Consider the following 21283-nt stretch of genomic DNA (forward strand, 5'->3'; position numbering starts at 1 on the left):
AAGTCCAGATTATTCTTTCTTTCATGGACCATGCCCTTGGTGTTGTATCTAAAAAGTCATCACCAAAACCAAGGTCATCTGAATTTCCTATTTTGTCTTCTAGGAATTTTATAGTTTTGCATTTTACATTTGGGTCTGTTATTCACTGAGATAATTTTTCTAAAGGGGTATGAGGTCTGTGTCTGGAATCATTTTTCTGAGTGTGGATATCTAGTGATTCTAGCACCATTTGTTGCAAAGGCTATCTTTTGTCCATTATATTGCCTTGCTCCTTTGTCAAAGATCAGTTGATTGTATTTGTGTAGACCTATTTCTGGGCTCTCTGTTCTATTCCATTGATCTGTTTTTTTTCTGTACTTTTTGCCAATACTACAATGTCTTGATGACTGTAGCTTTATGGTATGTCTTAAAGTCAGAAAATGTCAGATTCTGACTTTGTTCTCCTTCAATATTGTGCTGACCTTTTCTTTCACTTTTCCATATAAACATTAGAATTAGTTTTTTGATATCCACGAAGTAATTTGCTGAGATTATGAATGGGATCACATTGAATCTATAGATCCAGTTGGAAAGAACTGACATCTTAACAGTATTGAGTCTTCCTATCCATTATCATGTAATATCTATTTATTTACTTCTTCCTTGATTTCTTTCATCAGAGTTTTATGTATATATGCTTAGACATCCTTTTTGTCTTCATTGTTCTAACTTAATATGTTAAATGTTGCCTCCTTCAGGGCTTTTTATTTTTATTTTCTTTATTTTTGCAAATACAGTCTTCAAGATGGCATTCTTAGTGTAAATCTGGAGGTAAACAGTAAGAGTTCCTTTCCCAGAAATCCTGTTACAAAGGATTGGCCAAGCATTGGTCAAGTCACCAACTTTATCCTGACCCCACCCAGATAATAGAGAAAGGGATTCTATAGCGAGAAAACAGTGTATAATTAACAAAATAAAAAGTAAATGCTAGAGGGCAAAAATGACAGATAGTCTTTTACATGTTTTATCAAAATCACATTGTCATTTCAAATTCATATTAACAAATTAATCAACACTCTACACCAAATAATAGTGAGACCTTGAATGTATACTTCAAATACCACTCTGAAATGTGTATCTGTTCCCTAGATTTCTTTAGTTTCCATTTACTTTATAACACATTTGCAATCTAGTTTGACCTCAATTACTTTGACCAATTGCTGTTGGTCTATTCTCAGTCTTCATAATTCTTAATCATTTTCCCTGATAATATTGGCCATCATCTCCTTGAAAAATATTTTTATAATGTATATGTGTTATTGTACTATTCTGACTTTACTTCTACTCTCTCAAGATTCCTTCTCCTTCAATAGCTTCTTTGCTTCTTACCTTCAACGTGTATGTATGCCTCAAGTTCTTTTTATGGTCCATTTTATTCTTTTGCAGTATTTTCTTTTTCTGAGATTTTGTCTTTTCCCACAAGTTTACTTTTTACCTCTGTTCAGATAATTCTCAAGTCACTCTCTTTCTGGTCTTTCTAGTAATACCTATTCTCTTTCCTTAACTCTATATCCTTATTTCTGACTGGCTATTGTACATAACTACCAACATGTATCAAACTCATTATGTACAAACCTTGAACTCATTTTCCCCTCCAAGTGTACTTTTTCCTTGTTTTTGTTATTTAACACAGCTGTTTTCCCCCAGTAATGTACACACAGAAAAAATGAATCATCTCTTATAGCTGTCTCTCCTTTACCATGAGCATTCAGTTGGTTATCTGATCCTTGTAGGCTAGTTTTAGTGTCTCTTACACTATTCCATATTCATGCCCATCTTTCTAGTTAAAGTTCATGCCCAAACTCTTGAATAAGATAGAACTTTGACTTTAAGTGGTCTTTTGCTTTTATTCTCCCCATATTCTACTCCACTGCCAAATTAGATTTTTCTTTCTAGTTTTTGTTTCTCTGCACAAAAATACATAATGGTGCTACATTGTTTTCTCTATAAATAAGATGTTTAGCCATGAATTGAGGGTCATCTCACATGTTGCCATAACATGCTTGTTCAGTCTTGCTCCCAGGACTCCCACACATGTTCTTTTGCTCTGTTAACGCAGGGCCCCCTTACCATGCCTTCTGCTTCTCTCCCCCCTTGCGTTTGCTTATTCTATCGTATCTGTCTTACTTTCTTCTTCCCTTTCTTTAACTTTTTACGTCCTGCCCATGACGCAAGACTGAATTCACATACTGTCATACACTTAGCCACACCAGAAGAACTGCTCTACCACTTTGTTTCTCCCTTTCTTGTGACAATTAACTTAAGCAGCTTATGTTATAGTTGCTAAAGGATTTATCTTATTTCTACGAGGTTGTAAATTTCTTAAGGACTCTTCTTTTATCTTCATACCCTCTGTAACAACTATTAGTTCTGCAGTAAGAATTTTTTAATTTAACTGTTTGTTATTTTCATACTTTATTTTTCCCTCTTATGGAAATTTATAGACATGCTTCTGCTTCCATTTCATGTTGCATATCATTTAATAAAAGTCAATTTCTTGTTTATTTTTCTCTTATCTTGTTAGAGAAAAATACTCCAAGCAAAGTGGAATGTAACATACAACTTTGAGAGAGGTTTTTAGTGTAGTATCTAAGTTATCACTAACATTTTTGTTTTATGTATAATGACCCTTAAACTTTTCCATTGAATAATTAATCTATTTAAATTTTACCTTTAAGTTAAAATCCTAAATTATTTATATGAATGTAAAAAGTGTATCAACTAAACATTGGGTCCTAAACAAAGTAACTGAATAATGGAATGCTCCAGGTTAAATGGGGAAATATATTAAAATTTCTTTTGGGGCTTTGACTTTATTGCTTATGGCAAACTTGATGCTAAAATGTACTATACATCACTACCGTGACAGGCTTGAGAAAATGAAAAATACAAAGCTTTACATAAATCAGCCAAAAGATCATATTAAAATGCATAACCTTTAACAGAAGAATCAAGACTTTTAACAATTCAGAAGCTCCTTCTTCCTTATGTAGTTGTTTTAGATTTTTTCACACAGCTTTATGAGAAGTAATATTTCAAATTAATTGTTGCAAAGCCACTGCATTTATAAAGAGACAAGGTTCACAGAAATTTAGCCCCAATTTACTGATGTACCCTATTATCACTTAGTACTTAATTTTATTTTTTGTTGAAATAATCCATGGGACAATTATATGGTTTATATCATTATAATAGCTCATAGTCCGAGAAGTTGTTACTTTTAGAAACATAATCTCAGAGTCCATTCTTTAGTCTTTCATTTTATTTTACTTTATTTCAGAAATCTCATCAAATATCTTGAAAAATTAGTAACATTAAATCATCTCTGTGCTTTTATTTTTCTCTTCAATCCAACAAATATACTCTGTTTAAAACTGTTAGGCCTACATGGAATTCACTATAAATATGGCTAAATTACAGTGTAATTCTAATTCTAACTTTAAATTGAAGTTATTATGGGTAACCATTATTCCCAATGTTATAAATACAGTAACATATGTCACTAGTTTGAACAAGATGAAAACTGATGTCTATAATATGATCTTGTTTTTCTGATATGTAGTGGGCCAGACAGGGTGCTTGTATATTTATTTATATTCTAATAAGGATTTGTATTTTAATAAGGATATTTTTATATTTTAATAAGCTTATTTATCTATTATATTTTAATGAGATAGTAAGATGTGAGCATGTAATAACTATTACTGATAATATGGTTTCTTTGGGTAAAGGGTGAATGAAGTGGGAAATACAGAAAAGCTTAATATATCTGTAATTGTGACTTCTTACAGTGAGCATATATTTTTAAATTTAAAAGTATTTGATTAAGAAAATGAGGTAGGGGGACAGTCTAATGAGTTCTAGTGCTAAGTAAATTCTTAATGTTATTGTACAACATTTTAGTAGTCTCATTAGAAGGAGACACACTAGAGCCCTTTAAAACTTCCCATATAATGTAAGTGAAAACAGTGCCTACAATGTAGGTTGACTAGTTGATCTTATAGTAAAGTCTAAGCAGTAGATCCTGGAGGAACAACAACAACAAGAGCAATAGCAACAAAAACAACAACAACAACAATGACGACGACAACTATATATGTATGTATGTATATATGTATATATCAATTGACTAAAACTATTTTGATGGCAAGCTTCTTGAGTATGTTATGCACAGAAATTTATTGTCACAGCTCATAGCAGCATGTATAAATTCAAAGATCTCCATAGAGGTATGTTACCACTGTCTTTATACCACCTCAAAAATATTTCCTTACAGAGAGACAAAGGAGAAATATAAAGGATGACTTTTATTCATCAACGTTTGGTTCATCACAACTTTCCTAGCCCACTCCACCCTCTCCTCATCTTTGCCTTCAAGTTAAAGAGCAGAAAACTGATCTGGTAAGAGTAAGCAAGACATTTAAAAGGTTTTGAAACCTAATTCTGTAAGCCATTTTGATGCAACTTGGGATTCAGATAGTTTATGGCCTTAGGTGCCAGTGGGTCGATGCTGCCATTAATGATCATTGGAGCAGATTAATGAATCAAGCATCAGAGTCACCCAAATTCGGAGAGCTACTTAACTCATTTTGTGCCCCTAATGCGTAGATTTCAGTAGTACCAACAGTTTACCACTGTGTCAGGACGTCATGAATCAAACTGGGCAGTGGAGGAGTGTTTCTGAACCCAAATCTGTGATAGACTTAGTTAGTTTGGGGGAGGATAATAAAAATAACAAATTAATTTATTTCCTTCTCTTCTTTCAAATTCTAATTGACTATTATTTTTCTTTGATATTTACTTAGTTGTTACTCTTTCCCATGTAGCTTTTTCTTGTTGGTGGTGTTTTTAAAAATAAAATTTCTGATTGGTGTTTTCGTAAAGTTTCACTTTAATGATTTCTTATAAAAGAGATGTAGCATACTACTTTTTCATTTAACATATTTATTGAGTGCTTACATTAATATTTCTGGCACTGTTCATGCAGTGGGGATACAACAGTGAACTGGATAACCAAAAATTATTTGCTCATGGAGCTTTTATCCTATGGAATGAGACAGATAAATAATCAAATATGTAAAATAGAGAAGATGGGGGGGAAATTGCCTCACTGCCCATAGAAATGGAGATTGGAATTTATGGAATAAACATGATCTGAGAATGCTAGGCTGTGGTGGTATCAGGTTTAAGCCCAAACTGAGGGTAATAAAAGTAGTTCTTTTGGTCCGATAGCAGATAGTGGTAGTGAGCTGTGAGTAGTTGGATTTCGGTAGGGAAGGGCTAAGAGTCTTGTAAAAGCCTTTTAAGAGTCTTGTATACAGTTAAAGAGTGATTCAGTGAATTGGAAGAGAAGTTAAGAAAATATTCAGGATGAAGCATGGAGAGAAACAAAGATAAAAGTACACATTAGAAGCTGAGAAATAAAAACCGTGAAAAGGTCTAAAACACATAATTGAAGTATAAGAGAGGAGAGGTATAAAGGGAAAAGTGCAATAATTGAAAAGATAATGGTTCAGAACTTAGCAAAATTAATGAAACACACAGATTCAAGAAGTCTTATGAGCCACAAATGAAATAAAAAGAGATCCATATTTAGGTATATGGCAAGAAAACTGTTGGAAACAAAAAGCAAAATAATTTGAAAATTATCAAGATGCATTTTTTAAAAGGCTGCATTCAATAAAGCAGCTGTTAAAATGAAACCTAACTTTTCAACAGAAAGAAAAGAAGCCAAAACAATGGAATCATATCCTTTGTAGTGTTAAATGAAAATAACTATCATCCTAGAATCAGTAGCCAGGTAAAATATACTTCAAAAATTAAAGTGAAGGTACTTTCAGGATGACAGTAATGCATTTGTCAAAACTCATTGATAGTGCACTTCTGGCTTGTGTGTTTCACTCTAATTTTTATCCTGAAGAAATAAACAAATATTTAACTCTAGTTAACAGCATTTATGTTAAGACCTTAGCATCTTTTATTAAGCTTTGTTGTGTCTGCTAGTAATTTTTCCAAGTTTTTGTTTGAATATTTAACTATTTTTTTACACCAACATTTTACTAAGGAAAATTTTAAACATACAGAAAAGTCTAAAAAGAAAGAAAGACCTTCCCTGATTTGAAAAACAAAAACAAAAACAAAAACAAAAACAAACCACAGAGCTCTAGACTCACCTTTCTTATGAATATTGCTAAAGGGAGTTCTTCAAGTTGAAAAACAAAGGAGACTAGACAGCAACACTAAAGCATATGAAAATGTAAAGCTCTCTGATAAAGGTAAATATATAAACATATAGAGTTTTATAATATTGTAATGATAGTGTGTAAATTACTTCTCATTCTGTTATAGAATTTTACAAATAAAATCATGAAAAGTAACTATAACTATAAAACTATGTTAACCGATACAAAATACACAAAGACTACTTGACATTGATAACACAAAGTAGGAGGGAGGAAGTATAAAGGAGTAGAGTTTTATATGTAATTGATGTTAAGTTTTTATCAGTTTAAAATAGATTGTTACAGATGTCTGATGCAATCCCCATGGTAACCACAAAGAAAATACCTATAGAGGATGCAGAAAAGAAAATGAGAAAGGAATCAAAGTATATCACTATAAAAAATATTAACAATACACAAAGGACAGCTGCAAAAGAGGAAAGAGTGACAAAATAACTAGAAGACTAGAAGACATAAACAATTAACAAAATGACAATAGTGAATTCTTCTCTACCAGTAATTGCTTTAAATAGAAATAGATTAAACTCCCAGTCAAAGGAGAGAGAGTTAGGGTAAAGATCAAGATGGTGAAGTAGGAGGACGTGGAACTTACCTCCCTCCAGCAAACACATCAAAAATGACATCTGCATGTGGAACAATTCTCACAGAAAACCAAAGATACAGAGTGTGAATGGATTAAAAAAATACACAATATGTCATTTACAAAAGACACATGTTAGATATAAGGTTATATATAGGCTGAATGTGAAAGGATGGGAAACAATATTCCATGAAAATGGTAACCAAAAGAGAGCAGGACACACCATATTTATATCAGATAAATAAATTTTAAGTCAAAAACCATAACAAGAGACAAAGAAGGTCATTAAATAATCATAAATGAGTCAGTCCCCCCGGGAAAGTATAGCAACTATAAGTATATATACACCTAACAACAGAGCATCCAAATATATAAAGCCAACATTGACAGAATTGAAATGAGAAATAGAAATTAACACAATAATGGTAGAGATTTCAATATCTCACTTTCAATAATGTAGAAATCAACCAAATCAAAGGTCAATAAAGAAACAGAGGACTTGAACAGTATTGTAGACTAATTGTACCCAACAGACATTAAAATAACACTCCACTCAACAACAACAAAATACACATTCTTCTCAAGCATACAGGGAATGTTTTTCAGGACAGATCACTTGTTAGGCCACAAAACACTTCTTGATAAATTTAAGAAGACTGCAGTGCTCTAGATTTATATATTATGGTTACCATGACATTTGTACAAAACAGCTCATAGAAAATGATAATTCTCCAGAAACAAAATGTAAAGTCATGGAATAATGCAGTCTAACTAATAAAAAATCCAAAATAGCTGTCATGAATAAAGTCAACAAGCTAAGAGAAAACTCAAAAAGGCAGTTCAGTGAGCTCAGAAATAAAATTAATGAACAGAAGGAACACTTCACCAAAGAGATTAAAACTCTAAGGAAGAATCAAAGTTTGGAGCTGAAGAAATCAGTAAACGAGATGAAGAATGCATTGGGAGTAGAGCAGGCCATGGAAGAGAGAATTAGTGAACTCAAAGAGAGAAATCTAGAAAAGATACAAGTTGAAAAGGAAAGATAATTAAAGTCTAAAAAAGAAAGGAATTTCTGTAAGAGTTATCTGACTCTTTTAGGAATGGCACAATTAGGTAATGGGTATCCCAGAAGGAGAATAGTTGTTTGTTTGTTTTTTTAAATAACTAAGAAATTCTCAGACCTGGGGAAGGAACTGGATATTCAAGTCCATGAAGCTAAAAGAACACCTGATTACTTCAACACAAAAAGACCTTCTCCAAGATACATTATATTAAAACTCAAAAGTCAATGAGAAAGAATTTTAAAGATGGCCAGGGAAAATGGATGGTAACCTACAAAGGACACCCACCTCCAATAAGGTTATCAGCAGGTATATCAGCTGAAATCCTGCAAGCCAGGAAGGAGTGGAATGAAATTCTCAAAATACAGAAAAATAAAAACTGTCAACCAGGAATACTCTATCCTGCAGTTAAAATTCAGATATGAAAGGGAAATAAAGGCTTTCCCAGACACATAAAATCTGAGGGAGTTCAACAACACTAGACCAGCCTTATAAGAAATGTAAAAAAAGAGCTCTTCTACCAGAAACAAAAAGGCAAAAATACATAAAACTTTGAGTAAGGTAATAAATAATAAATAATAGATAAATAATAATAATAGATAATAAATAATAAATAGGTAATAAATAATAGATAAATAATCAGAAAATTTCAACTCTATATCAGAATAGGTATTGAAACACATTGGTATAGCAAAAAATTTAAAGGAGAAACAAGCAGTAAAAATAACTATAGCTACTTCCATTTGGTAACAAGTTTATGACATAAAAAGGGATAATTTGAGACAACAAAAACATAAAAAGGGCAGAGGAAAAAGACAGAACCCATATTGGCAAATGAAGATATGAAGCTATCAAAGCAGAAAAGTGACTATTTTATCTATGAGCTGTTTTGTACAAGCTTCATGGTAACCATAATATATAAATCTAGAGCAGAGACACAAAACATTAAAAAAAAAAGAAAACTTCTGAGAAAAACATCATAAAAAGCCATCAAGTCAAAGAATACAGGAATACAAGGGAAAAGGAACAATGGAGATATAGACCAACCAGAAAATGAAAGACAAAATGGTATTACTAAGCCTTCATTTATCAGTAATCACCCTAAATGTAAATGAATTGAATACACCAAATCAAAAGACACAGAGTGATTGGATGGATTTAAAACAGCAATAATGACTATATGCTGCCTCCAGAAGGCTCACTTCAGCTCTAAAGACAAACTTAGGCTCAAAGTGAAGGGATTGAAGATGATACTCCAAGCAAATGGCAGCCAAAAGAAAATAATGCTCAGCTATATGCTGATAAATTGAACAACCCAAAAGAATGGACAAATTCTTCGAATCATAAAAACTTCTGAGACTGAATCATAAAGAGGTAGAAAATCTGAATAGTCCAATCACTAATAAAGAGATTGAAATAGTAATTAAAAACCTCTTAAAAAACATAAGTCCAGGGCCAGGCAGCTTTACAGATGAATTCAACCAATCATTCAAAGAAGATGTAACACCTGTTCTTCTCAAACTCTTCCAAAAAGTTGAAGAGGAGGTAATGCTTCCTAACACTACTTATAAGAGCAACATTGCCCTGATACCAAAACCAGACAAAGGTAACACACACACACACAAAGTTACAGACCAATATCTTTGATGAACATAGATGCAAAAATCCTCAGCTAAACATTAGCAAACTGAATACAACATTGTGTTAAAAAGATCATGAACCATGATCAAGTACAATTTATTCCAAGGATGCAAAGGATGGTTCAGCATCTGCAAATCAATCAGTGTGAGTCATCACATTAACAAAATCAGGGGTAAAAACCATATGATAACCTCAATAGATGCAAAATAATTATTTGACAATATGCAACATCCATTTATATAAAAACTGTCAGTAAAATGGGTATAAAAGGACCATGCCTCAACTTAATAAGGGCCATATATGACAAACCCACAGCTAACATCGTACTTAATTGTGAAAACCTGAAAGCTGTCCCTCTAAGATCAAGACAAAGTCAAGAGGGATTAGCAGAAAAACAGATACATAGATCAATGGAACAGAAATGAGAACATAGAAATAAACATAGACATATTTGGATAATTAATTTATGAGAAAGCAAAGAACAATGGAGAAAGTGTACTCTCTTTAATAAATGCTATTGGAAAATTGGACAGGCATATACAAAAAAATGAAAATAGACTATTATTCTACACTATATGCAAAAATCAACTTGAAATGGGTTAAAAACTAGAGTGTAAGCCCTGAAACCCTGAAACTTCTAGAAGAAAACATAAGCAGTATCCTTTTTTATACCAGTCTGAACAATATTTTTCTGGATATGTCTCCTCAGGCAAGGGAAGCAGAAGCAAAAATAAACAAATGAGACAGCACAGTAAAAACCTTATCTACAGCAAAGGAAACCATCAACAAAACAAAGGGACAGCCTACTAAATGAGAGAAGATATTTGCAAATCATTTATCTGTTAAGTGCTTAATATCCAAAATATATAAAGAACTCATACAATTCAATAACAAAACCAAAAAAAATCAAAAAATGGACAGAGGAACTGAATATTTTTCCAAAGAAGAGATAAAAATGGCCAATAGGCACATGAAAAGACTTTCAGCCTTTCTCATTATTAAAGAAATGCAGGTCAAATCCACAGTGAGGTATCACCTCACACTTGTTAGAATGTCTATTATTATAAAGGCAAGAAATAGTAACTGTTGGCAATAATGTGAAGAAATTTCCACTGTTGGTAGAAATACACACTGGTGAAACCACCATGGAAAACAATATGAAGATTCTCAAAAATTAAGAAAAGACCTATCGTTTGATCCAGCTATTCTATTTTGGAATTTATCCAAGGAATATGAAAACACTAATTCAAAATGATATATGCACCTCTGTGTTCACAGCAACATTATTTACAATAGCCAGGATATGGAAACAGCCTAAGTGCTCATCAATGTATGAATAAAGAAGATGTGAATTTTATAATTTTATATAGATATATAGATGTACACACACACACACACAAAATGGAATACCACTCAGTTATAAAAAGATGAAATCCTGCCATTTACAACATGGATCGACCTTGAGAGTGTCATGCTAAGTGAATTAAGTCACATGTAAAAAGACAAATACCATATGATTTCATTCATATGTGGAATATATTGAAGTATTTAAATTTAAAGTAGTAAAATAAAATAAATGAGCAAAGTAAACTAAACAAAAACAAACACCTGTATACGGAGAAGAGAGGTGGTTACCAGAGGGGAATTAGTGAAAGGAGAGGGTGAAATATGTAAAGGAGGTCAACTGTATGGTGATGGAGAAACTAAATTTTTGGTGGTGAGCACACTGTAATGTATACAAAAGTAGAAGTATAATGTTGTACATGTGAAACTTACATAATGTTATAAACCAATGTTACCTCAAAATTTTTTAAATGATTGGGGTAAAGAAATAAAAATGATCTCAAATCAACAACCTAACTTTAACCTCAAGAAACTAGAAAAAGAACACACTAAACCCAAACTTAACAGAAGGAAGGAAATAATAAAGGTTAAAGTAGAAATAAATGAAGTAAAGAACAGAAGAATGATAGGAAAAAAGTAGCAAAACTAAGTTGATTTTTTGAAAAGATCAACAAAATTATCAAATCTTTTGCTACACTAAGAAAAATAGAAGAATCAAATAAGAAAAATCAAAAATAATGGAGATGTTGCAACTGGTATCACAGAAAAAATAAGAAGCACAAGAGATTATTATGAACAATTGTATGCCAAAAAATAGATCACTTACAGGTAATGGATGGATTTCTAGAACAATAACAGCCTATCAAGACTGAATCATGAAGAAATTTAAAATCTGAGCACACCTATAACTAGTAAGGAGATTGAATAAGTAATCAAAAATTTATTTTCTTTTTCCCAAAGAAAAGCACAAGACCAGGTGGCTTCACTGAAGAATTATAACAAACATTTAAAGAATTAACACCAATTTTTCTCAAACTCTTCCAAAACCAAAAAAGGGAAAAGAAGGGAACACTTCTAAGCTCATTTTATGATGCCAGCAATACCCTGACAAAGATACTACAAGAAAAGAAAATCAGGCAAAGATAGTAGAAGAAAAGGAAACTGCAGTCCAATATACCTGATGAATGTTGATGCAAAAATCCTCAATAAACTACAGGCAAACTAAACTCAACAATACATTAAAAGAATTATAGACCATGACCAAATGAGATTTATTCATGGAATGCTAAGATGATCCAGTTTATTAAAATCAATCAATATAAATACTACATAAACAGAATGAAGGACAAAAACCACATGATTATCTTGATTGATGCAGAAAAAGCATTTGACAGAATTCAACACATTTTCATGATGAAGGCACTCAACAAACTAAGAATAGAAGGAAATTACTCAACTTAATAAAACTCGTAGTTGAAAGCCCACAGCTATCTTTGTACTCAATGATAAAAAACTGAAATCTTCGCCCCTAAGATTAGAACCAAGGCAAGGATGCCATCGCTCACCACTTCTATTCAACGTGGTACTAGAAGTCCTAATCAGAGCAGTTAGGCAAGAAGAAGAACTAAAAGGCATCTAAATCAGAAAGGAAGATGTAAAATTTTCTCTGTTGGCAGATGACACAATCTAATATGCAGAAAACCTTAAGGATTACACACACACACACACAAATTGTTAGAACCTAAGCAACAAATTCAGCAAAGTTGCAAGATACAAAATTAACTCACAAAACCAGTTACATTTTTATACACCAACAGCAAACAATCAAAAAATAAAATTAAGAAAACTACCATTTACAGTAGCCTCAAAAAGAATAAAATACATAGGAATAAGCTTAACAAGGAGACGGGAGCCTTATACACTGAGAACTACAAAACATTGTGGAAAAAAATTAAAAATACAAATGAATGGAAAGACATCCCACCTTCATAGATTGGAATACTTAATATTATTAAATTCCCCATACTACCCAGAACAATCCACAGCTTCAGTGCAGTCCCTGTTAAAATCCCAGCAGCATTTGTTTTGCAGAAATAGAGAATACCAGTCATATGGAATCTCAAAGAATTCCAGTAGCCAAAGCAATCTGGAGAATGTGAAACAATGCTGGAGGCTTCACACGTCCTGATTTCAAAACATACTACAAAGCTATAGTAAATAAGACAGTATGGTACTAACATAAAGATAGACATGTAAACCAATAAAACAGAGTAGAGAACCCAGAAATAAAACTTCAAGTACATGGTCAAATGATCTTCAGCAAGAATGCTAAGTCTCTTCAATGGGGAAAGCATGGTATTTTCAGCAAATGATTGTGGGAAAACTGGATATCCACACATGCAAAAGAATGAATTTAGACCCTTACCTTACACCATATATAAAAATTAACTCAAAATGGATTAAATACCTAAACATAAGATCTGAAACTGTAAAACTCATAGAAGAAAACACAGGGGAAAAGCTTCATGACATTGCCTTTGGCAGTGATTTCCTGAATACGACACCAAAAGCACAGACAACAAAAACATGTATATGGAAAAATAGGCTAACATCAAACTTAAAGACTTCTGCACAGCAAAGGACTAAATCAACAGAATACAACCTATAAACTCCATGGTAGCCACAAATCAAAAACCTACACTTGATATACAAAAATTAGAGAGAAAGGAACATAACACTAAAGAAAATCAAACCAAAAAAGAAGAGAGTAAAAGAACACAGAAGAACTACAAAAATAACCAGAAAACAAGTAACAAAATGGCAATAAGTACATATTCTCAATAATCGCTTTAAATGTCAATGGACTAAATGTTCCAGTCAAAGGATGTAGGATGGTTGACTGGATTAAAAACAAAAGCAAAAACAAAAACAATGAATCCTATCTGTATGTTGCCTAAAAGAGACTTACTTCATAGTGAAAGATGCACACAGCCTGAAAGTGAGAGGATGGAAGAAGACATTCCATGCAAATGGAAACAAAAAGAAAGCTGAAGTAGCAATGCTTTTATCAGACAGAACAGACTTTAAAGTTAATAATAAAAGATGAAGAAGGGCATTGTATGATGATAATGGGGTAAAGACAAGAAGAGGACATAACATTTGTAAATATATATGCACCTAATATAGGTGGACCTAAACATATACAGCAATTATTAATAAATATAAAGGGAGAAAATGACAATAAATTAGGTATTAATTAAGTGTTGGTGAGGATTTGGAGAAAAGGGAACCCCTGTGTGTTGCTGGTGTGAATGTAAATTGGTGCAGCCACTGTGGAAAACGGTATGGAGATTTCTCAAAAAAAAAAAAAGAAAAAAAAAAGAACTACTATATGACCTAGCAATACCAATCCTGGGTATACATCTGAAGAAAAACCAAAGCACTAATTCAAAAAGATACGTGCGCTAAAATGTTCATACCAGTATTATTTACAATAGCCAAGATATGTAAGCAAACTGTTTTTCAATAGATGAACAGATAAAGATGATGTGGTATACACATAAAATGGAATATTTTTCAGCCATAATAAAGAATAAATCTTAATATTTGCAACAACATGGATGGACCTATGCTTAATGAAATAAGTCAGATAGAGAATGGCAAGTACTATATGTTTTCACTTATACGTGGAATCTAAAAAATAAAACTGACAAATATAACAAAACAGAAACAGACTCACCAATACAGAGAACAAATTAGTGTTACCATTGGGGAGAGGTATGGGAGGAGGGACAAGATAGAGGAAGAGGATTAAGAGGTACCAACTACTAGGTATAAAATAAATAAGATACAATGATATAATGCATAGCCCAGGGAATATAGCTAATATTTTATATTAAATGTATATGGAGCATAATCTAAAAATATAGACTCACTATGTTGTATCCCTGAAAGTAGTATAATATTGTAAGTCAACTACACTTCAATTAAAAATAGGTAATAAATTTTTTAAAAGAATACAACTTACAGAATGGGGGAAAATATTTGTAAACCTTGTGGTATTCAGAATATATATGTAAAGAACAGCTACAATTCAACAATAACAGCAAGAATAATCCAATTTTAAAATGGGCAAAGGAATAGACATCTCTCCAAAAAAGATGTACAGATGGCCCCTAGGTATATGAAAAAATGTTCATCATCACTAATTATCAGGGATGTGCTAATAAAACCTACAATGAGATGTCAATTCACATCCATTAGGATGCCCACTATCAAAAAAAAAAAACAGAAAAAAATACCAAGTGTTGGTGAGGATGCAAAGAAATTGTAACCTTTGTGCACTCTTGCTGGGAACGTAAATAGTACAGCAGCTATGGAAGAAAGTATGGAGTTTCCTCAAAAAATTAAAAATAAAGCTTCCATATGACCCAGCAGTCCTACACCTGGGAATTTATCCAAAATAATTGAAATCAAGATGTTAAAGGGACATTTGCACTCTACATTCATTGCAGCATTATTCACAATAGTTGAGATGTGAGAACAACCTAAATGTTCATTGACAGATGAACAAATAATGAAAAGTGGTGTATACATACAACAGAATATTATTCAGCCATAAAAAAGAGGAAATTCATATGCAACTACATGGATGAACCTTGAGGACACTATACTACATGAAATAAGCTAGCCACAAAAGGAAAATGCTCTGTGATTCCACTTATATGTGCTACCTAAAGTATGCAAACGCATAGAAACAGAAAGTAGAATGTTGGTTGTGAGAGTTGGAGGGAAGGGGAAAAGAGAACCTGCTCAATGGGTATAGAGTTTCAGTTTTGCACAGTGAAAAGTTCTAGAGATTAGTTGCACAACAAGGTGCATATATTTCACACTACTGTACCACACATTTAAAAATGGTTAAAATGGTAAATTTTATGTTACATGTCTTTAACAACAATAAAAAAGATAGCTAGAAAATCTTCAAATATGTGGAAATTAAACAAATTTCTAAATAACCCATGGCACAAAGAATAAACGCCAAGGGAAACTAGTAATTTTTTTAACAAATTGCTAGTTGCAGATTTGATATATTAAAATTGTGAAATAACATTAAAGCAGTATTTCCAAGGAAATATATAGTCTCAAATACACACACACACACATATCAGAAGAATAATGGCTGAAAATCAGTGAGCTAAGCAATAATCATAAGTTAGGTAAAGGATAGAACCCAAGGAAACAAATAACAAAGTTCAAAAAGAAATTAATTAGATAGAATATAAACATAAAACAGAGGTCACCAAAGCCAGTAGTGGTTCTCGAAAATGACTCAACTTGATCAATCCCTGGCGACACTGATTGAGCTAAAAAGAATGAAGGCACAAATAATCAGTCCCAGAAATCTTAAAAAGAAGACATCATTATGGTTCCTTCATATGCTAGAAAGATAAAACTGCCAACTACTCAATGCTAGTAAACTTGAAAACCTAGACAAAATGGAATAATTCCTTAAAAACCAGGACTTCAGAAAAATATGGCAAATCTGAATGGCCCTATCTATATTACTTCCAGATCTAAATGGCTTCGTGGGTAATTTTACCAAGCATTTAAGGGGAAAATTGCCAATTTTATAGAAACTTCAAGAAAACAGAAGAGGGGACTCATTTTATGAGTTTAGTATAATCTATATTCTGTTACATATAATTGATTTTTTTTGAAAAATATTTGGAAAATATGACTGCATGTGCTTTCAATGTTATTCTGGAGTACTGTTAAAAAGCTGACTCAGGGAATATTTATTTCTTTAGGAAATGAACTTTAATTTCACTTACTATTTAGATTAAAGCCTAGACTCTATGAAGTTGCTAATTAATATATAGATTTTTGTCCAATAGAGATGTGAATTATTTCTGTGAAGTAGGAAAGATAGGCTGAAAAGTTACAGTATTATTGCCCATTAGGACATAACCATTTTTGGTATCTGACACATGTTTAATCTGTTTCTCTTAGACTTATAATTCTAATTTTTTAAAAATGTTTACTTGGAAATGAATATCTGATGGTATTAAGAAATAGAAAAATTATAAACCAGTCTTACTCATGAACATAGATTTTTAAATCCTTCACAAAATATTATCAAATTAAACTTGTGATTTATCAAATGAATAATATAGCGTGACAAAGTTGGGTTATTCTAGGGATGTGAGACTAATTTAATAGCTAAAATAAATCAAAGAATTCACATATTAACAGAATAACAAAGTCAGAAACGTATGATCATCTGCAATAAATAGCGCAAATATCATACCTAAGTGTGAAATGATAAAAACTTTTCATTTAAGGACAGGTTAAGGGTGCCTGAAATCACCACTTCTATTCAGTCAGTGGGGAAGGCAAGAAAAATAAATAAATGTATTAAGTTAGGAAAAGGAAGAAATAAAGCTATCACTATTTGCAGATTATGATTGTATAAATAGAAAATGTGAAACAGATCTACAGACACATCCTTAGAATTAATACTGAGTTTTGTAAGGTTTCTGGATATGAGGTTAATTTAGAAAAATGGTTTTATTTATGGACAACAAGAAATAGTTAAGTCAACCAGGCAGCCTTCCACTTTCATACTGAGTAACCAAATATTCTAACCTCTTGTCTCTCGGTTTCTTCTGTAAAATAGGAATGATAAAACTGTATCTTAGTGATACTAAGACACACATTTTTTCCATATTTTAATATTTTTGAAATTGTGATGTGTCTTAACAGTAATGTTGTCTTAGATTTTATGAAATATGGTGTCATATGCCTCATAATGTGGTTTTGAAGATTAAATTAGTAAATACGGTAGATTTTTTTTTAGGGTTTCTGATTTTTTTTCTTTTTTTTAACTTTTTTTTATTGAGTTATAGTCATTTTACAGTGTTGTGTCAAATTCCAGTGTAGAGCACAATTTTTCAGTTATACATGAATATACATACATTCATTGTCACATTCTCTTTCGCTGTGAGCCACCACAAGATCCTGTATATATTTCCCTGTGCTACACAGTACAATCTTGTTTATCTGTTCTACATTTTGAAATCCCAGTCTGTGCCTTCCCACCCCTGACCCCCTGGCAACAAGTTTGTATTCTATGTCTATGAGTCTTTTTCTGTTTTGTATTTATGGTTTTTTCCTTTATTTTAGATTCCGCATATGAGCAATCTCATATGGTATTTTTCTTCCTCCTTCTGGCTTACTTCACTTAGAATGACATTCTCCAGGAACATCCATGTTGCTGCAAATGGCGTTATGTTGTCAGTTTTTATGGCTGAATAGTATTCCATTGTATAAATATACCACATCTTCTTTATCCAGTCATTTGTTGATAGACATTTAGCCTGTTTCTATGTCTTGGCTATTGTAAATAGTGCTGCTATGAACATTGGGGTGCAGGTGTCATTTTGAAGTAGGGTTCCTTCTGGATATATGCCCAGGAGCAGGATTCCTGGGTCAATACAGTAAATTTAAGGTATTTACAACAATGCCTGGCACTTAACAAATGTTCAATAAGTGTTAGATTTAATTATGATTTTCTTACATTACTTTTTCTAACAAGTTATTATTTATATAAAGAAAGCTTCTGCTTCTTTAGAGTTTCTTTTTATAGAACTAGCTTGTAAAAGTTTTATTATTTCTAATATCTTTTTTAGTTGTTTCCATTGGATTTCACAAGAATATATATTTTATATATATATATATAAATTTCATTTGAATATTTTTGTCTCATTTTATTCTTTTCAAGTTTCATTTTTTCCAGTACTCTGAGAACAATTATAATTACAGTAATAATAGCATGATAACAATAATAATGGTAATAATGAAAGTCAACACTAAGTAGAACTTACTGTAAACCAGGTACTCTTTTAAGCATTTCAAATATGGACACCCTTGCCTTTTTCTTTGTAATAACAAACAATTACATTATAGCACATTAACTCATTGAACTAGTATACAACCATTGAAAGTATTTATTGTACAACATTGATAACTGCATATCACATACCTTTAAATGATAAAGGCACAATTGTGGCTATAGTATGGTTGTAGATGTGTAAAATTTATGCATCTAAAAAAAGGACAAGAAGGAACATGGAAAATGATTTGTTAGGAAGGAATTCTAGATTTTTGCTTCTAAATTTTTCTTATTCGTGCTAAGATTAGGTAATAATCTTTAAAAATATGTTAATGGTTTATAATCTAAAGATACAATTTTTACTTCCATGTTAAAGGTAGAGGGAAACTTCTCAATCTGTTGCAAATAGAGAATTTTTGTGAGCAAGCAGAATATTATTTTTTCAGTATGATGCTTTTATTTTTATATTTGGCATTTTCAATACATTAAAAATGGGATGAGAAGTTAAAGTCAGTCCTTGGAAGCAATAAAGTAGTTGTGGACAGTATAGGAAAAAAAGGTCTCAAGAATAATAATGATTAATGCAATATCCCCATAAAGTAAGGAAGTCTCAAATATTAGAAATTAGCTACTATTTAATAATGATATTATTAATCAATTACAGTAATATTTAATGATATCTATTAATTAGAAAATAGCTAGTATAATCATAGGAAATGTTTAAATTGTTATGTTATTTGAGTGATAGTATTTTCACAATGAATGTTAGCAATGTGTTGGGTGCCAAGAAATCTATCCTTATTGAGCAAATACTGTCTACAATGATATTTGCAGCTACATATTTGACAGTCTCTGTTGATCCTTTCATATGTGAGTGTGAGGTCATAAGTTATTGATCCATATCAACTGTATAAAAAGCATTTCCTTCTCAGAAATGGATCCTTTTTCTACTAGTTTACTAAAGACAAAGGATTAAAGTCATTTTAAAAATAAGATTCATTACTGTTTTCATAGTAATATCCCTGGACTAGGTCCTGAGGTAGTTCAAGTTCTGTTTGAAATAAAACAGAAACTGATACCTGCTTATATTTTTGCACATTCTTTAACTGTGACATAATACATAAAGAATTGCCCATCTTCTTTGTAACAAAATAAAGTTCAGAACAAAATTATATACTCCAGTAATCTACTTATTTTGTTTATAATTTAGACAGTGGTCCACAGGTAAGAAAATATTATACAATGTATTATAGCATGTACTATTTAATTGCTTCTTTTTGTTGATTCAGTTTCTATAACTTGGTCATTTATTTGCCTAATCAAGTGACAATCTAATGAGAGTATATAAAATCCTTTGGGAATCTAGCGTCTTTTTAATTTCCTTTTAAGCCTCTCCTGATTTATGTTTCCTAAAAGAATGGGGAGTAGTAATTGAGTCTCCTGAGAACTTTCAAACATGCAACTTTCACTTAACAGAGACTTTCTTTCCTTATTCAGTTCAAGTATTTATGTGTATTTTGAATTTCTGGTTTAGACTTTTGACCCAACCCTAATTATAAGCTAAAGTTCAGTTCCAGTGCATATAATGGGGCTTTCAGCTTGGAACAAATATTTCCCTAAAGATAGAGAACATTTTGGGGGGATTTAGAGTTGTCAATTTATATGTCCTCTTTGAACTTAGTGCATGTTCTTCCAATCCTTTTTCCTTCTAGTGGCTTCTCTTTATCATCATTGGTAATCATAAACATCTAAAAAAGAAAGCTATCAAACAATAAAACATAGACTTGATGTTTGAAACTTATCTTAATTGATTACTTCAGATTTGATTACAGGTTGTTTAACCTGCCTTGAACAGAGCTAACTGTTACTAAAGTGGAAAGTAATGATGCCTTATTCAGAAGAAACCCTAGGTTACTCAGTTTAGTTCCATCACTACTAATTGAATGGCCTCCTACGTGCAAATCTTTCTGCCTTCCCTCGTTTTTTTTCCTTAGTAAAATCGTATCTTCCACATGAGAAACAAATGTTGTTAGAAAAAAATTTTTTTAAATATCACATTTCCTAATTTTGGAAATAGATCACATGGGTATTGCTTTGGCATATTTTTACAGTCCCTACTCTACTAGATTGTAAACTTGATGAGAGGGGAGATCATTTCTCGCCTATTGACTGCTAACATAACAGTGCATATAACATCATGGAGCCTAGCATTTATTAGGCACTCAATAAATATTTATTAAGTTGAAGTCAATTGGCCAACTTTTTTAATTTGTCAAAGGATGAATGATTGATTTAAAGTAGTCTAGGGCCTTACCTATCCATTGCTACCATAGATAAAGTAGTTGTTGGAACATGAGGCAGTATATAATAGAAAATGAGGCAGCAGTATAACTAGAAAGACATCGTGTACTTTTGTGTGGTAGGCGTAGAAGTAGCATTATACCTTCTCAGTTTTTGTGCATGTGTAGATATAACTTAGGGTGAT

General features: G+C 31.9%; 1 long non-coding RNA gene across 1 annotated transcript in view; it reads left to right on the forward strand.

Moving 5' to 3' along the window:
- Nucleotides 1-2645: 2645 nt before the first annotated feature.
- The window catches only part of LOC135321289 (uncharacterized), a 118513-nt gene continuing 99875 nt past the window's right edge, over nt 2646-21283 (forward strand). The window contains exon 1 of the long non-coding RNA XR_010380888.1: nt 2646-4440. This is a non-coding gene — a long non-coding RNA (uncharacterized LOC135321289). The remainder of the gene's footprint in view (nt 4441-21283) is intronic.

The sequence above is a fragment of the Camelus dromedarius genome, chromosome 5 (assembly GCF_036321535.1).
Source record: "Camelus dromedarius isolate mCamDro1 chromosome 5, mCamDro1.pat, whole genome shotgun sequence".
NCBI lineage: Eukaryota > Metazoa > Chordata > Mammalia > Artiodactyla > Camelidae > Camelus > Camelus dromedarius.